The sequence below is a fragment of the Anolis sagrei genome, chromosome 5 (assembly GCF_037176765.1).
Source record: "Anolis sagrei isolate rAnoSag1 chromosome 5, rAnoSag1.mat, whole genome shotgun sequence".
In the NCBI taxonomy this organism is placed as follows: domain Eukaryota; kingdom Metazoa; phylum Chordata; class Lepidosauria; order Squamata; family Dactyloidae; genus Anolis; species Anolis sagrei.
The window spans coordinates 69,266,196-69,286,458 of NC_090025.1; positions in this window are offsets into that span (position 1 = coordinate 69,266,196).

Below are 20,263 nucleotides of genomic sequence, written 5' to 3' on the forward strand. Positions count from 1 at the left end.
ATATTTTCCTGTTAAGCTGTCTTATTAATAACTTGCTGATATCTTTAAAATGTTACTCTTTTCTCAGTCTTTCAACTATGTCAACATAATATTTTGGTTTCTTCACCTAAGCGATAGGTTAAGTGTAAATTTGATTCCCAAAAATACACTTTACCCTCAGTCTCACTGTTTAACACTTAGGCACCATTTTGCCTTTCATATACTTCACTATAGACTACCTTTGGGAATTCCTTTCCCTTAACTCACAAGTTATTTTCTAATTCAAAAAGGTCCACTTGACCCTTTAAACTAAGCAGGCTGAAGGCTAAACACTTGGCTCAGCTTCCACTAACCAGTCACCTTTTCCCTTTGACTACACCGGTCAAAGATTCAATTTTTAAGCTGTGCTCTCTCCACAGTAGGCAGTTAGCTCCACCCCTTTTTCTTTTGCCTGGAGGCCTACGTCGTTATGGCAACGCAGCCAAACACTTTGTGGTCTACAATTCCATGGAATCCCACAGCTTGTATGAACACACAATAATACTTCTAGCCTACCGTGAAATAAGGAATGCTGGAAGAAACTGCCTGAAGAGAGCTTGGGAGTAATGATTTTTATTTTGGTTTTTAACACTGAAAAATCCCATAAGACAACTGGACAAGTTATTCACCCCAGCCAGGCTTGAATCCACCCTACTCTCAGTTAGGCTTGCTGTAATTCTTGTATTGAAACAGCCCCCAGTACCCATAATGTTTTTCTGCTCTCATCTTTGGTTTGGCATCATCCATCCACACACATATTTCTCAATTTATTTCCTATTTGCACATACCATCCTTCAAGTATGAGTTTAGATATTATTTATTACCATTTAAAGCACTGGAGTATATTTGAAAATTAAATTCATATTCATGCCAAAATATATAAAATGCATATTTTATGTAAGATAATACAAAGGCTTTCTATTACAGTTGGTTCCAATTAGTGTAGATCTAGTTGGCATACCAATTTCACATTAATGCAACGAGTCTCTTTTAGAAACATAGAGTTGGAGGAGACCACAAGGGTCATCCTGTCCAACCCATTACCATAAAGGAAAATACAATCAAAGCACAGATGGCTATCCAGCCTCTGTTTAAAAAACTCTGGGGAAGGAATAATTTTGGTCTAATTGTAGTTGAAATTTACATTTGCATTTCAGCCACAGAATTTTAAAAAAAAAGGAAACAATGAATTTGATGCATTATCTTGAAAGGTGGGTTTCTACTGATTAACAAATAAAATTTTCCATAAAAGTGTACTTTATTGTTATCTTCTATCAATAGAAAATCCAATATTGTTCCTCTTGAAGAATGGCAATTGATCCAAGATGCATCCTGTAAAGGTTTTGCGGAATCTGCCTTTACCCTGCAGTTTCCCATGCCACCTTCCATGCTGCTCTAGAGATTTCCATGTATATGGAACAAATTTAGTGACAGGCAGCTGAAAGGGAAATTTGAAAAAAAAAAAAACCCCATTCTCCAGTTAATAAAAGTAGATGCTATCTCAAAAAACTCCTCAGAGAACACAACAGAATCACTAGATTTCAGTATAATTTGAAGGGAAATGGTCAAGTTATCACACCTTCTGAACTTCTTTAACATATAAGTAGGTTTTGAAGCTCCCCGTTTTGCTACCATTCAAGTCATGGCAGCTGATAAGAAATGTGTCAACTTTAACTAGTAATTGTGACAGGTGGACTGACCCCATCATAATTTGTAATTTGCTCACCGAGTTACAGTTTCAGTGTTATAAATTCTGATGAAAATTCCCCATTGTTAAGAGCTGTTCAAAACCCTCTCTTTGAATTTTCTGTGAATGACACTGAAATGTGTTAGGAATGGTAGTACAGCATGTATAATAGAGTATTCTTCTGTTATGTCATAGTATAATGCATCATGACACCACTTTCCCCAATCAGTTGTTATCTGCTCTGCTTAGTATACAGCAATCAACCTCTGACCATGCACAGTGATAGCGGAGCTGGGATTTTAATCATGTACAATACACATATATAGAAAATATAAAATAGCTTGTAAGGAATCTTGGTTCAAATCACAGAAATATTAACATTTTTTAAAAAAAATGAAGTCAGGGTTTTTTATGCTTTCCAAATTTAGGAACCCACCAGAGGCAAATTGCAAGGTAACCAATTGCAAATTCTGGTGCCATTAGTAGTTATGGATATTTTTACCTGGTTACTAGATTTTGCCAGAATGTAAGAAGTAGATGGCACATATCTATGAGTAATTAGTCAACTTACATTGTGTGGTTCTACAATGACAAATAAAGAGAGTGAGAATAAGCATTAAAATGCTGTTCTGACTTGCTTTGTGGACCACCAGGGATACACTGAACTGCCTTGATGACAGTAGGGCATCCCTATTGGCCAGCCACACTGAAACCAGTTTTACACTACTGAATAGACCCAACTGCGACTGAGTTCCCCCCCCCCCCCCCCATATAATTGCTGGCTGCAGCAGTAACAAGATGACCTATCTTATGCTGGAGACACCATCAACTTCCTTCCATGTATTGCAACTTGTGAAAGAGGATGGGAGAAGTGGGGAAGTAAAGTCCCACTTTCCCTCTTCCCATTCTCTGTCACAAGAGAATTTAAGCCTGAAGAGCACAGGATGGCTGTTGGAATACCCATAACTGATTCTGCATAGGAACTGGCTATAGGACTGTGCACTGCCATAAATCAGGGCCCTTCCACACAGCCATATAACTAAGAATATCAAGTCGGAATAACCCAAAATATCTGCTTTGAACTGGAATATCTGAATCCACACTGCCATATATCCCAGTTCAAAGCAGATAATACGAGATTTGATTCAGCTGTGTGGAATGGGCCTCAGGATTTGAGACTGCTCTGGGTTATATTAATCCAGATATACAAAAAAGGTAGGGGCATCAAAATAAACTTTATATATCCATTGTTAATAGTGCTGAATTAATGCTAATACCCCCCTTTTCTCTGAATTTGTGATAGCAATAGTCTAATGGATTTTACCAGTACATATAGAGGAAAATCTTGCTTGGTTGTGTGTGTGTTATGGGAGTGGGGGGGGGGGGGGGAGTTGCAATAAGACTGATAATATTCAAATGCAGTAGAAAGTAAAACTGTCTGATTTGCCAATATATACTTTGAACAAATATTCCTGAAACACTGTTTTATTTCTGTATTGTGCCCTGTATGTTCCGTGAACACTACTTACTTACCAGTGTGTGTGTGTGTGTGTGCATGTGCACGTGCGCCTTCAGGTTGCCTGTCGACTTAGGCAAGGAATACTACTCAGAGGTGCTTTTGCCAGTTTCTTCCATTGAAATACAGTTTATAGTACCCAGTATCCATTATCACTCTTACTAGAGCTGACCCTGCTTAGCTTCCAAGATCAGGTGGATTCTGGCATCTTTACAGTATTCAGACCCTTGGATAATATGAGTATACATAAACCTTCTGTTTCCAAACAGTTTGCATCCTCTTGGTAGTGACGATAGGTGCAATAAATGGTTTTCACAATTTAGGGGAGGCAATTAAAGGAGCTATCCAAAGCTAGTGCCAAAATAGATTCAGTATCTTTGAGAACATCTTCAGAATCTGGAATGAAACCCAGAAAAGATGCACCATAATATTAACATCAGAACCACCAGCTGCCACTGAGTGGTGTGTCCAACATTTTTCTATAGAGGGCAGTCTTTGTTTCATGCTGGTCCTTGGTGTGGTTTATTCCTTCTTTGAGTTTGAGAGGCATAAATGTCAAGGCGATAATAGGGATGCCATATTCCTTGCAGTGGAGTCTACCTGCTTGTCTGTTTTCATTATACACATTTAACTTTTTTATTTTGATCTCTTAATAAGTCAGTTTTAAACTGCCGAAACAACCTTGAACTTAAATCTATTACTTCTATCACCATTCTGAATATTCCTTCTGAAATAAAATCAGCTGCTGAAATACTCACAGATAACGTACGTGAATGCAAAGGAAACTTATTCATTTAAGAAATCAAACCAATGAATACAGCACATTCCTTGTCGTATTTAGTTTGCTTCATAAGCCTGCTCCGTTTTCAAAGGTGAGTGGGCTGTAGAGCCATATATCATCACAGGCAACCATCTCTCTATATATTCATAGATTCCAGAAGTCTGTGCTATGCCACCGAGCTTTTATTCAGCTCTGAGAAGATGTGAAAACAAGTGTTGCATGACCAGAATAAGTCTGTGGGAAGTTATATTCATGTTATATCAGCTATAATATTTGTGCTCAAGAGATAAAATTCCTGTGCAACTGTAGATGTTGCCATTTTTAAAATTTATATTTAAGGCACTGTGCTTTCTTGCCTGTATGTAATTCTGTCCAGTTAAATGCAACTATCTACATTAAGCAACATGAACAGCAAAGTAAAGCATTGACAATTAACTTTCCCCCCTATAAAACTGAGCAGTTTAGAGGAAATGTCATTTGCATAATTCAAATCAAGAGCAAATCTTTATCAACTATTTTACATTTTAAGTGAATGTATGAGAAAGACTTTGAATCCTTGAGGATATTGTTAAAACCCCCTCTATGGCAGTAATTAAAATGGAAACAGTGGTAGATTACCTTAACATGTTTACTGTATGGTTTTTTAATTTGAAAGCAGCATTTCAATAAAACTAGAAATTAATTACAGAAGAAAGCTACCAAATCAGATTTTCTTCTTCCCTTTATTTCTCTGGATGCTGGAGATGTAAGAGGCATCTTTGAGAGGACCAATCAATCACAGTAACAAGTCTCCTTTTGCAAGGAGCATGAGAAAGGAGAGAGCTGGAAGGAGTTTCTTCATCTGCAGGTGCTGATTGTGGCTTTCAGCATCAATTGCTGCTGCAAGTACATTGGGAATTTGGAACACATTTAAAAGCTATTGTGTGAACTTTAACCAATCTTTCATGATGTACTCCTGTAGTTAGAAACCTTCGGATAGATCAGGCACAGTATAAAATAACTTGCTAAGGCAACAAGTACAAAAGTGTATTTTTTTGTAATTTGTAAATATTTCTCATGTGCAACTGCGAAGATTAAAAGAAGTCCATCAGCATTGTAACAGCACCCATTTATTTCAAAACATTCTCACTTGAACACCAGCCGATTTTATGTAATGTTTAAAAAGAACAGCTTTTGCCTCACTAGATCACAGCTATAAAATACTAGATGATACAGCTCCTTTGTCTCTTCTTCTCCAAGCTTACTGCTTTGGCAAAGGGGAAAGTTAATTCTCCAATCTCTCCATTCCACTGGTTACATTTTATTGTGCATAGATCTCACTTTTCACTGAATTATCTGAGGGAGCGACAACTAGCAAATAAAAAAAAAATACAATGAAGGTACTGTATCCTATTGTGTGAATGACTATTCTATATCAAATCCTAAACCCTTTGGATGTTAAACCTCCATCTTGTAACTGAAAGCCATACATAAGGTACATATTTCTCAATTTTAAAGCCCTACCTGAGACTCACAAAAGATGCATCACACTTAGAAGGGAAAATTCCTCTTCCAACTGCTATGGGAATAAACCATATGAAATACGGTGGATTCACAGCAGCAGTGTAGCATTCAGATATTAATCAAGTGCAAGCGAAACAGAATGCACTCCAGAGCTTCCAGGAACACATACTCCACAGCAATCCCAGTCTATTGGAGGTGTGGGCAGCTACATCAGTCTGTATTTGACCAATCCAGTGTTCACATCCAACAGACTCACCCCTGTGTCACAGAAGCAGCTTGCTCTCAGAAGCCTGCTGGTGTTGCCACACCTGATAGGCTTGCAACAGGGCACTAAGTCATGTGACCAGAAGATTTGAGGTTGCCAGCTGCAAGATTCTGTGGCCCCATTGTACTCTTGGCCTGTCCTTCTGTTTGGGTACCAAAAGGACTCTGGGAATGCTCCTAAGCTGCATTGAGGTGGCTTTGCATCATCGTCATCACCTTCACCTTCACCTTCACCTTCACCTTCACCTTTGCCATCGCCATCGCCATCGCCATCGCCATCGCCATCGCCATCACCATCACCATCACCATCATATTTATTTATACCTCACTTTATCTCCCCAAAGGGGACTCAAAGCAGTTATACATAAAAGTATTCATATACAATTCAAAATATACAAATATACAAACATTAAAACAGAATAAAACACAAACAGCACTAAAAAATCAGTTAAAATCCAACAAAAATGTTCAAATTTAAAAAGTAGTTTACCTCAGATTATTTGGGTAAGTATAGCATTAGAGACTGGAATAAAATATACCCTAAGTGTTTTGTTCTATCTGTACACATGCACTTATATATCTATCTATATCTACTTGAATGTATGGGTGCACACAAACACACTCCTGCACAAATGAATTATTTGTTGTTGTTATAGTGCAGGAGTAAATCAAAGACAGTCTGTAGAAACCTAATCTAGAGATTTCTTTCACTCAATCTCAAAGGTACTACAGGATTCCTTCAAGACTTTTTTATGGTGATACAGAGTAACGGCTATATTTTGCATTCAACCAAAACCCTGAATTAGTAAATCTGACTACAGAAGAAAATAAGATGGGGAGGAGGTGCACGTGCATATGTGTGCTCACTGCTAACCCTCAATACAAAGTTCTAAGAAACCCTAGCCCAAGAAAGTCTAACCTATCAAGTAGAGATGACCTGTAGTTTGAAAAATAGGCATCTAGAAGCCCTTTGAATAATATATATGGAAACTATTGTTGATAAACCACCCATACCAAGATCAAATTAAGAAAACAATGGACACTAATTACAGCTACCTGATTCCTAACTGGCCAGACTAACATGTCACATCTTCACATGAGAGCTTGTCTGACCCAGCAAAGTTGTCAGCAAAGTTTCTATAGAATCATTGTATGGGGGGAGGGGGTGTTATGACCAAGCAACCTCAATTCTGAAGATGGGTGGCAAGCCTGATCCACACCTGAGCCCAGTATGCCCCAAATATTGCTAAAATGTATTGACTAATCCTCATTACCTAGCCCCCTCCCAAAGCCTGTTCTACTCAGCCTTCCTTTCTCCATTTCTTCCTGTTCTCCATCTACTTGCATATGTGTGATCTGATCATGAAGTGAAGGACATGTGAATGGGCAGCCAGACCTTAAGCAGTCTCTTGTTGTGCTCTACTGTGTGCAGCATCTTCGTGCATAATACCACACACAACAATTTCCTGAAGACCATCAAGTTTATACCTTCTCCCATGCTGCTGCTTATCATGTCAGTCCAGCTAGGTAATCTCCATGTGCATTTTGCTGTGGAGTATTATAAAATTATTGTATCTTAACAAAACCATGTGTAGCACAGCCTACACATTGGTTCAAATCAAATTCTATCTGCTTGTTCATGGTGATCTTGCCTTTGTTTTATTACTGTGCTGGTTGCACATGGCATATTTCTCTTGATCTTTGTAATCTTTGTGGTCAGCATATCCAAAGGTTGCCCTCCTGTCTTCTGGGGTGGACACCTAATCATTACATTCTGTTCTTGTTATTAAGATCTCATATTGACACTGAAATAGGCCTCTTGTGGTTCATTGTGGTTCATTACATTCTGATCTTTGTCTTGCTGAATAATTCAAGGCTAGAATAGAAAATTGACCCTTATGCAACAGAAACGGATCTGTAGGCAACATATTCTATGATCCGGAGCATCACAAAAATATGGACTAAGAAAAGTTTCTACAAGATATTGCATTCCTCTTGCCCATCCTTTTTGTCTCCCAGTGTAAATGTATGAGCTCCTTGGAATTTACAAATAGCAACCATTTGTAAATTGCCTAGTGTGGTATTTTTATGAGGAATAGGGTTAGGGGTGTACTGTTTGCTATTCATTCTGGGGTTATGCAATGTTTAATTCATGTTTTTCAAGAAAGGAAAATCATTAGGTTTTGTTAAAGGCAGTTATGAGAAATGGGAAGTCGCTTTTTTAAAATGTCAAAATCGTGCTCACAGTACACAGTTTTATTGCAGGCAGGTTTTTTTTTTCTATAAGGCACTAAAAGCCAAACATTCAGTACATTGCCTTCTGGAATATTAGAATAGACATGAGGAATAACAATCAGGAAAACTGTCTCCATTTTATTTCATTTCATTTTAATATACAAAAGAATCATTGCTTTTTTGACATAACCCAGGCCTTTTTGGTAATCTATATTTCCATCTGCTGATACAATTCAGTAGCATGCAGATTAATTTTAGAAATAAGTCCACTGAGATCAATGGGGCAACAAAACACTGGTGTTTTTTTTTTTGGGTGGTGGTGGTGGTGGTGGTTGTAATTCCAATATTTGAGGCTTCCAGAGTTCCATTTGACACTTCATGTGCAAAGGCACAAATCTGTTTTTATTGCTCAGAGGTTATGCTAGGGATGAAAAAAATTAGAACTATTCAGATAAAGATTTATTGATTAGGAAACTTAATAGAATCATCACAATTCAAGACTTATGTACAAACTTTGCATATGGTCTTCCACAAAAGAAAAAAGAAAATGCTTTTTTATGCATAAGAAAGAACATTTTCTGTGCAGAAATATTATGTTTGTGCAAAAAAAAATGTTGTTTATGTGCAGAGAATGCTGTTTTTCCGCAAAATGATCAAGACTGAATTTTGTAGAAAATAAATCCCAAACTCTGAAATCTTTGAATGCAGCATCATTTTTCAACATTTTCTCAAAGCAAGAACAAAATTGCTAAAATCACTCATTGCTTCTTTTGAGAATAAAATGAGAGGAAAAATACAAATATTACCACAGGGAGCTGATTTTCTTCCACATTCAAGAATGAACACTTAATCTAAACAGTTTGGACCCTGCCTATCTCCGCAATCACATCTCCTTTTATGAACTGCCGTGAACTCTACGATCTTCTAGGGAGACCCTCCTTTCTCTCCTACCACCGTCATAAGTATGGTCGGTGGGGATGAGAGAGAGGGCCTTCTCGGTGGTGGCCCCCCACCGCTGGAACACCCTTCCAAGGGAAATAAGATAGTCCCCATCCCTCCCCTCCTTTCGTAAGAGCTTGAAGACCTGGTGGTTTCAACAAGCCTTTGAGAACGACCAATTCTAATCCAGCCCCAAACATTGTTGAATATGGTCTTATACTTCCTACCTATTACCACGGTCATCCCTTGAACAGGCCCTGGAAATGAGCAGCCACAGACCCGTACCTGCTATTGCTGTTAGCCTGTTGTAGCACTGCTCTTAATTCCTGGCTCCGTCATATTTTTAGTTTGCACTAGCCTTGGCCTGGCTTCTAATTGCTCTGAATAAGCAGGATTATTTTTAATATACATGTGCTATTGTGATAATTTTATGCTTATGTTGTCTTGTTAATTTTATGTTATGCTGTTTACTTTGTATATTTCACTGATGTTCTTGGAAACCACCCTGAGTTCCCCTCGGAGAGATAGAGCAGTATATAAATAAAGTTTTATTATTATTTATTAATCTCCCCCTTTCTGGGATATGATGACAGTTTTTGCTCTTATGTATGAATGTATGCATACATGTATGCATGTATGTGGTTGGTATTTGGGAAACTCCTATGGAAATTTTTTTAAAATAAATTGCATGTTGCACAAATATTTAATTTTCTCAACAAGGCTTCTTTTTTCATCAAGAACAAGAAAATATGAAACTTACAAACGTATAAATACGGATTCTTTTCACTGCTTTATCAATCAGTTAAGTGTGCTTCTGCTAAACCATTTAGGAAATGAATGAGGCTAAACATCACTCATTTGCCAAATGTTGTTCTTCCTCTTCCTCCCTTTTATGAAAGGAAGAACAAAGGTTAAGAGAGTAACCTTCCCTAGGGAAAAACCAGGTAATGGTCATACATATTGGTTTCTCAAGAACTGTATGTTCTCATTTTCTCTGTAGGGCTCTCTCATCTTTTACATAATTTTATTATCTCTTCATCCCTCCAATGATGATGACGATAATCATGGTGATACTACTAATAAAAGATAGTTCAATTAAAGCTCAAGCTAAGTTTGTACTCACATAAGTTAGGTTGCTTTTTTTGTTTGGATTAATTGGTTTATGAAAAAATTCCTTGCTAATTTAGAAGGACCTTTGCAGTCCTTTAGGTATGGCATTGTAAATACACTGAATGAGATTACTCATCATCTGCTTCATTCTCGCTCTCTCTTCTCACTCTTTCTCTAAAACTCTTTCTCTAAATCTCTCTTTCCTTGACATCTTTTAAAATACTTGTATACAACTGTTTTGTCTTATTTTGGCGGTACGGTAGAAGCCCCTTATCCATGGACTTGACACAAGATCTTGAAATATATTCCCCATGGATATGGGAATTATACTGTATAAGAAATTAATATCTTGCACGTGCACTATTTCTTTGGTCAAAGACTTTTTGTATTGAAATGGAATTTGTCTGGATAGCTATTGATTATAATATTTGCATCCTTAACAAGATGATATTTCTGTATTTATATATATTCAGTAACTGTATAATATGCAACTAATTTCATCCTTTTTCTTTTCTTTTCCATTTTTCTTTTGCTTTTTAGTCTTGTATTTATTTTCATAGCAAGTTCCCTACTGTCATGAAATTCTCTTATTGATGTTGGGCCAATCACACTCTCAATTTGATTGATTTCCAAATGAAATAGGCATAATCATCCACTTCATCTTTATTTGAGAGATTTGCAGATTTACTGCCTTTTTTCAGTTAATCTGTATTTGTTGAATTCTCTAATCTGTATTTGTTGAATTTCTAGTCATTTCATGTTACCTAAGCTTCCAAACATGAGGACAATTGCATTGTCCTATTAAGACACCTAATTTCCAGTTAATTTTCAGTTAAACAATTACAAAAGCATCTTACAGTAGCATTGTCAAGGCCACATTTTGCTCACATATTTGCAAGAATATCAAAGAGAACCTTGTCAAAGGTTTTATTGATATCAGCATATGCTGCATCCATAGCATTCCTTTTAACTAAAATGCTTGCTATTTTATCAAAAAGAGAGGGAGAGAGAAAAGGTCAGTCTGGCATTATTTGTTTTTTTAGAAATCCCTGTTAACTTTTAGTGATCATGGCATTATTTTCTAAGTGCTTCCCAATTATTTAATGATGTGCTTTAGATTTTTTCCTAGTATTGATGTCAGGCCGACTGGATGATAATGCTATTTTATACTCTTGTATATTTGATTACTTGTATTGGTCAATTTGTTTTATATTATATTGCATTTTGAATTATATCTGGATAATTTGTTTTGAAAATTCATTGTACAGTGTAATATTTCATTCTTCATTCATTACCTCCATATGTGAATAATAGATATATGTATATTTTCAATAAATGCCTTTGATAGGACTCATGTATTTGGATTCAGATCACTATGTAAATAAATAAAATTATTATTATTATTATTATTATTATTATTATTATTATTATTATTATTATACAGGGCTTATGTTAATGCCGTCATCCTTAGATCTATCTTAGTTATCTATTTATACTATTTCATAGCCATGAAATTTTGTTATTTTTATTTTGAGTAAGCCTGACTGCATGTCCAGAATCATGTTGGCACTTGTAATACTTCAAGCATTGAGTTTTATAGTCTAATATTTGATTCCTACAGTTGTTCAACATGTGCTATTAATTACTGATTTCAAAACATTAAACTTTCAAAATGTGCACAAAATATAGAATTTATGCTATAGCTATAACCTAAAAGAAATGCAATTTTTCAATTGAGAAGTCATTAGGATAATGTTAAAATAAGGAAATACATGTATACTATTTTAAGCTTATATCTTTGACATCCTGAGAAATGCAGGATATAAACACAATAAACATAAACAAACATACTGTTTTCTTCTGCCATGACTCTAAAACCACCCTGAAAAAGGAAGAAAAATAACAGCAGTGAACTTGATCTTTTTTCACCACAGCATAAGAACTGTTCTGAATGCAAGTTACTCCTTTCCCTGAGATGTTTTCATCCACTGAAATGATCTAACATTACTTTTTGTGATACCGAAAAGTCATTTAAAGCAAGTGAAGTTTCTGAAGAAGTTTTGGCATGTCAGCAGATTTCATTTTAAATGTTCTATCAATGGAGATGGGCAGAGTGTCAGAATCCAGACGTCTTTAAAAAGCCAGACACAGAGATAAAGTCCAAACAAAGTTTATTAAGGCAAAAAAAAGACTCAGGGACACTTACTTCAGTGTCCCTGGCCAAAACAAAAGGTTTCAAGCAGTTTGCAAGGCAAAAACTTAACTTGGCAAATAATCCGGATTAAACCAGCATATAATCTGGGATAAACAAAAAGTTGAGCAAAACTCTCCAAAGTCACAGATTTCAAGGTATGCAAGTAAACAAGGTGGAAGAACACAAAGCCATAGTCCAAAAACAGTCCGAAGTCAAAGATATTAGAGTCCAAAAAGCAGCGTTGTTGTCCAGGCAGTCCATGGTCAAGAAGAGGGGAAGTCAGCACTTACAGGAATCCAAAGCCAGTCAATACACGGAGAAAGCAGCAACCTGTAGTTCCAGGACCCAACTGCAGCGACAAAGACCCAAGCATGAATCCAACACTTTGCCTCCTGGAAAGTCCCATTACTCTAGTGCCTACATTTATCTTACAACTCATTATCTGTTGATGAGCTGTCCTCCACCCTTTCCTCATTGCTATCAGCTGCTCTAGCCTCCACAGCTGATCGCCAACACCCCTCTCGCCAGCTTTTCCATCTCTTATCAAGACTTGGGTCTCCCCATATATCACCAGATTGCCAGTCCCCAGAAAACCCTTCAAAAGTATCGTTGGACATAGGTTATGTACACACATCTCTAACTTCTTGCACATGAGTCCAATCCAACCCATCCTCCTCCTCATCACTATTCCCAGACCCATCACTTCCAGTGAAGCCCATAAAATCTCCCTCTTCAATTGGAGCAGTAAGTATATCATGGATCCATTTCCTCTGACGCTCCTCGTCAGACTCCTGCTCCCGAGTAATCAGTTTTACACCCCTGCTTTCATCTCCTTCCTCCTCCATTTCTCCTTCTGAGAAACCCTCAAATGAGTCATCATCTGTAGGAGACATGAATATCTCCCTAACTCTTTCTTTGTTGCTCCTCATCCAAACTCTGAGCACCTCTCTTTCCTCCTCTACTACTCCTATCATCAGTAGTAACCTTACTAGGAGACTCAACTACAACACAGAGACTACCTTATGCAAAATTCTTGGGACAACAGATATTACCTTCCTATTCCTTCTATTGTTTTATTGGTTTACACTTTCCCTTCCACTAGAATCTATGAAAAATTGCATATGCCAACTCTAGTCTTTTCCTAGGGACACTTCTGGATAGTCTGAGAGCTTTGAATCTTATATAGTCTACCTTTCCAAATGCACTTTCTTGGTACCTCATTCAGTCTCCACATTTTTGCCTCTGCTGAATCTGAAGAAAGCTTTGGCAATTTGAGGGTTGATCCACAGACAATATATCTTTAAAAATTATGAGACACGCTGAAACAGTTAATGCAGAGCTAATAAAATTCCTAGGAAGACTTTCATACATTGTTATGACACATGTTTTTAATAAGTAAATACAAAGCCCATGATCACTCTTTAAATGTAGACTAATTAGACATGTGAAAATAATTTGCCTTCTGCTATTCAGTTTGTGGCTTGAGGAAGTAAACATTATTATTTTTGTGGCTTTGTAGAACAGACTGCAGTGCACAAGCTTAATCTTAAGAATGATTTAGTCAGGGGAAAAATTACGGCCATTGTTTTATCTCGGCCCGATAAGCTCTATAATAACTTCCATCACTAGAAACACTTTAATGGATGAAAAAGTTTAAATGATCCATTTACAATGACAAGGATTTCAATTACTGTACTTCTCAAGAGGTGTGAGCAAAAAAAAAAAAGCCATATAAACTTACTTTGGGTAAAGATGGAAGTTGGCAAACTGGTATTTTTTGTATCGGCCCTTGTCAGATAAATATAGTAATCCTATACTTATTTCTAAATAATTTGGTTTCCTTGAAAAAAAAACAGGGCTTACTTTGGAGAAAAACAACATAAGATTACACTGTCCTTAGAAGACAAGGCTCTTGTATTGGTTAGAACTAATATGTACACTATTTACACTATCCCTTATCCAGCCCTTTTTTAGCTTGGCCAGTTATCTTGCTCATTGGTTTTTGTTGAACCTGATCTGATGGGGCTTTGATGCAATCTGTTTTATACTTTTTAATGTTAGTATGTTTTATTTGGGTTTATGTATTTTATGATGTTTTTCTTTTAATGTATGTTGTTTTATGTTGTTTTTGCTTTTATGTCTTGTGGGCATTCTGTCCCATGTGTAAGTCACCCTGAGTCACTTCCGAGAGATGGTGGTGGGATATAAAAATAATGTTGTTGTTGTTGTTGTTGTTGTTGTTGTTGTTATGTAGGTCATATGCATATTTTTTTACTACTCAGAAGCTAGGCTACTGAGCTCATGTAAGATTTCTCTAGAGGAATATGTTTAGGATTGAGTATGTTTATGAGTATGGTTAGGATTGTAGTCAAAGCCTGGATTTACACTGGAAAATAATAAGTTCTACATTATAACACCAGTGCAATGGTGTCAATTGGAGAAGGAAACCAATTGGAGAAGGAAACTAGAGAAGGAAACCATCACTGCCGCTGAAGGGAAGAGGAGGACCCCTCGTGTGGATTGCTGCTGCTGTAGCTCATCGTCATCTTGATTTATTATTTTATTTCTATATTTTTATTTCTCTTCTTGGTTTGTTTTTAACTTATTCTGCTTTATTTTTATTTTATTTTTATTTTAGTACTTGGTGTATTTTAGGGTTAACTAGTCTCTAAATTAGTGTGGGCTGCTAGGGGTCCATGACTCAGCGTTTACTGTCCTTTCCAGAGAATTAGCCAGCTAATTAGCATAGACTGCCCCCTATGGTTCAACCCAAACTGTGCAAGTAACATCATTCAACGCAGTCTGGAATCAGTGCTGAAAACTAGTGTTAATTAATTGTTGTCTTCAACTTCCGGGCTACCATCATACCGTGAACTGGGTCATCTCCTTCTAAGGTCAGCCAAGAAGAACTGGGGACCCAGCCAATTGGGTGCCGGCTTGCTTTCCACGGACCCAAAGTACTGGGCTCCTATTGTTTGAACTGACTGTCCTGATTGAAGGTCGATTGCGGACTCAGTCCAGAAGGCACTAACATTGCACTTTAGAACTACAATAGCACTAAATCACTTTACATTGAGCACTTTAGATCTCTAAGCTGCCAGAACTCTTGCCAGTAGAAAACCGGTCCCATATCCAAATCCATGATCAAGTGCTGAGTGATTAATTGTAACTAATTGTGATTAACTGTGTTGCACTTTAAACAACGGCTCAGAGCCTGTATTGCACTTTAAACAACGGCACAGTCACTTTGGATCTAGCCACAGGTATCTTGGAAGTAATCGCATACATTGTGGTTTATCAATTACCCTACCCCTATGTTACCATTAACACCTATCCTGCTGCTACTGATACTAATGCACTTTACCGTTTTTAATACACTGGAAGGAACAGGTAATTCCAAGGGGTGGGAAGATCAAGACCTAATTACATGTGACTACACTTATCATCAAGCACAAATATATGGAACAACAAGAGATGGAAATGGAGGACATGCCCCCTGGGGTGGGGGAGGAGCCATGGGTGGGGGCGCCGCCATAGAGGTGGTGACAGGTAGAGGGAGATACGGGAAAGGGAGAGCAAATTATTCATTCCGGCCCAAAATTCATAATAACAGATTGGCTACCCCCAAAGATGCTAACAATTTAAGGAAAAATCAAATTCGGCCAAAAATTTATAACAGAACATTGGCAATTCCAAAAATTGAATCTACAATTCGGCCCGAAATTAGCAAAAACAGATTGGCAGCTTCAAAACATCCTCCTGACAAGATACAACTGAGACGCCAGGAAGGTGGCCCCTCCAGGTTAAAGGTGGTGCTGTTCAATGCCAGGTCGGTAAATGGAAAAACTGCTATTATTAAAGATCTAATTCAAGAAGAACATGCTGACCTGGCTTGTATAACAGAGACCTGGTTGGACGAAGGGGGAGGGGTTAACATCTCCCAACTTTGTCCACCAGGCTACTCTGTTCAGCACCAACCAAGGCCTGGAGGGCGGGGAGGAGGAGTCGCAGTGGTCTATAAGGAGTTTATCCCTCTGATCAGGCGTCCCATCCCACAAACATCATCGTTTGAATGTGCCGGCTTTTGGATAGGTGACCGGGACAGGATAGGGATTCTGTTAGTGTACCGACCACCCCGCTGCACTACAATCTCCCTACCTGAGCTAGCGGGAGTGGTCTCGGACATGGCTTTGAGCTCCCAACGGCTCTTGGTCTTGGGAGATTTCAATGTCCATGCCGAGGCCTCTCTCTCGGGTGCGGCTCAGGACTTCATGGCCGCCATGGCAACCATGGGCCTGTCCCAACTAATATCTGGTCCCACCCACAGTGCCGGACACACTCTGGATTTGGTTTTTACGCAGGGATGGGATGAAGGTGACGGGGTGGAGGAGCTGACCATCGCTCCATTGCCATGGTCCGATCACCACCTGATCAGATTTAGACTAACTGTGCCTTCGAACCTCCGCAGGGGTGGTGGACCCATTAGAATGGTCCGCCCCAGGAGACTTATGGATCCAAATGGTTTTCTGACGGCTCTTGGGGATTTCTCCACCTCCTTGGCTGGCGACTCTGTCGATGCTCTGGTCTCTCGCTGGGACAGGGAGTTGACCAGGGCAATTGACACAATCGCTCCGGAACGTCCCCTCTCGAGTAACCGAGCTAAACCAGCCCCTTGGTTTACTGAGGAGCTGGCAGCGATGAAGCGAAAGAAGAGGAGGCTAGAGTGCGTGTGGCGCCAGAATCCCACCAATCCGGCCCAAACACACCTGAATGCCTTTTTAAGGTCCTACGGTGTGGCAATAGCGGCAGCTCAAAAAACATCCATCACAGCCAATATTGCATCCGCGAAGAATCGTCCGGCCGAGCTTTTCCGAGTTGTCAGGGGCCTGTTAAACCCGCCAAAATGCGAGGCCTCGGATAACTCGGTGGCCCGCTGTGAAGCATTTGCTCGATTCTTCACGGATAAAATTGAGCGGATTCGGTCAGGCTTTGACGTCATGTTAACGGCAGTCTCTGGGGATGTAACGAGAACATCTGCTTGTCCAGTTTTGTTGGATTCGTTTCAATTGGTTCAGCTTGAGGATGTGGACAGGATCCTTGGAGAGGTGCGACCCACCACATGCATCCTAGACCCCTGCCCATCCTGGCTGGTCAAGGAAGCCAGAGGGGGTTTGGCGGAGTGGGTGAAGGTGATGGTTAATGCCTCCTTACAGGAAGGAAAATTTCCAGCGAGTCTAAAACAGGCTGTGATAAAACCGCTGTTGAAGAAACCATCACTGGATCCCACTCAATTCGACAACTATCGGCCAGTTTCCAATCTCCCCTATTTGGGCAAAGTCATGGAACGTGTGGTGGCAACACAACTCCAGGGGTTTCTGGTAGACACTGATTATCTAGACCCGGCACAGTCTGGCTTTAGGCCGGGACATGGAACTGAGACAGCCTTGGTCGCCTTGGTAGATGATCTTCGCAGGGAGCTGGACAGGGGGAGTGTGTCCCTGTTAGTTCTGCTGGACCTCTCAGCGGCCTTCGATACCGTCGATCACGGTATCCTTCTGGGGCGCCTCATGGAGATGGGGCTCGGAGGCACTGCCTTGCGGTGGCTCCGATCCTTCCTTGAGGGACGGACTCAGAAGGTGTTATTGGGTGACACCTGTTCGGCCCCACAACCGTTGTTGTGTGGAGTCCCACAGGGTTCAATCTTGTCCCCGATGTTATTTAACATCTACATGAAGCCGCTGGGGGAGATCATTCGGAGTTTCGGAATGAGATGTTATCTCTATGCAGATGATGTCCAAATCTGTCACTCCTTCTCACCTGTCACCAAGGAGGCTGTCCAGACCTTGAACCGGTGTTTGGCCGCTGTATCGGACTGGATGAGAGCTAACAAATTGAAATTGAATCCAGACAAGACAGAGGTCCTACTGGTCAGTCGTAAGGCCGAACAGGGTATAGGGTTACAGCCTGTGTTAGACGGGGTTACACTCCCCCTGAAGACGCAGGTTCGCAGCTTGGGAGTGATCCTGGACTCATCGCTGAGCCTGGAACCCCAGGTCTCGGCGGTGGCCGGGAGAGCTTTTGCACAACTAAAACTTGTGCGCCAGCTGCGCCCGTACCTTGGGAAGTCGGACATGGCCACGGTGGTCCACGCTCTGGTTACATCCCGACTGGATTACTGCAACGCACTCTACGTGGGGCTGCCTTTGAAGACTGCTCGGAAACTCCAACTGGTCCAACGGGAGGCAGCCAGATTGCTCACCGGAGCGACATACAGGGAGCACACCACCCCCCTGTTGTGTCAGCTCCACTGGCTGCCGATCCAATTCCGAGCACAATTCAAAGTGCTGGTTTTGACCTATAAAACCCTATACGGTTCCGGCCCAGTGTATCTGTCCGAACGGATCTCCCTCTACGTCCCACCTCGGAACCTAAGATCTTCTGGGGAGGCCCTGCTCTCGACCCCGCCTTTATCACAAGTGAGGTTGGCCGGGACGAGGAGCAGGGCCTTCTCGGTGGTGGCCCCCCACCTATGGAACTCCCTCCCCGGGGAAATTAGATCGGCAACGTCCCTTCTTTCATTTAGGAAGAAACTGAAAACCTGGATATGGGACCAGGCATTTGGACACCCGGGCAGCTAAAGAAAAACCTAACGTCGAGCTGGATCTTGTCGAGATGGAATGGACTTATGAAACTTCGAACGCTGAACTCAGGATTAACCAACTACTGTGTTATTGTATTAATGTGTATTGATATTTTTAAACTCTTAATTTGTAATTGTTTGATTTGTTTATATATGTATGTATGTGTGATAAAGGCATCGAATTGTGCCTTCCTCTGTAAGCCGCCCTGAGTCCCCCCCCGGGGGTGAGAAGGGCGGGGTAAAAGTGACGGAAATAATAATAATAAATGATGCTATTGCACTATAATCTATGTAATCTCTATTCTGAAGGATGCCCTGTGAAGTTCAGTGAATGTAACTCCTATGTATAGGATTTCAGCTTTAGTCAGTTGACTTTAGTCAAGTTGATTTTAATCAAGAGAGCTAACTTTATCAAGATTGTCCATAGTTTTTAAATCATATAATATCAATAATTGTTAAACTGATTAAGACACTGCCAGTATTTTCAGGGTTTGGTGTGTGTGATAATGTCAACAGTGTATAATGGAAATCAGCATGACCTTCAAATATAGCCAAGTATTGCATGTGTGCCTGTCTTAAATTTACACCACAGATGTGGTTTGAAAATGACTCTCTTTCTTGTTTTGTTTAGAAGAAAGCACAGCCATATAACTGACATTTAACAGTTTTAATTGATTTGGCTAACTGCTGGAAAGCCACAGTTCATTTTACTTGAAACCTGTTCATCACTGCAGTCTGATTTAATGTGGAATAGTACTGACTCTCTCAGCCAAAATATAGCCTTAGGGACACCTCTAGTGTTTCAATATGTTATTCATTCAAAATTTGAACTGGCTAAAGCTGTGTAAATTTCTAGTGTCTGCTGTTGGTGCTATTTGTTCTGTGTACAGAGTTCAGAAAGTTACTTCTTGAAAATATTACATTTCTGTTATTGGTCATGCTGAAAAGTAATTCGCTGTCATTTAGTATAATATGGGGAAAGTAACTTGTTGCTTTCAATTGTATTACATTTCAGGAGGAATAAGCAAATATTTACATCTCTTCTCTCTCATTGCTCTTCCAAAACAATTCAGATAATGAATGTTCCTGGAGGACATTCTGCTCAAGGATGAACCCAGATCATGAATATTTTTATCCTGAGATAATTCTCTATTTATGGAGTGGATCCGGAGTCTTTAATTTCTATTGTAATACATAATGCCCGAAACTGAACCTCTGAAAAGTCTTATTCACTCTCCCCTTCCACCTGTTTGGGTGCATGAAAATGGCTCTTTCACAGACTTTTTTACAGGCTGAGTACTGATTTGGGTTTGATTTGAAAATTTGAGGTCTGAAAACCTGAATAACAGTTTTCAAAAGTATAAAGTCATTAAATT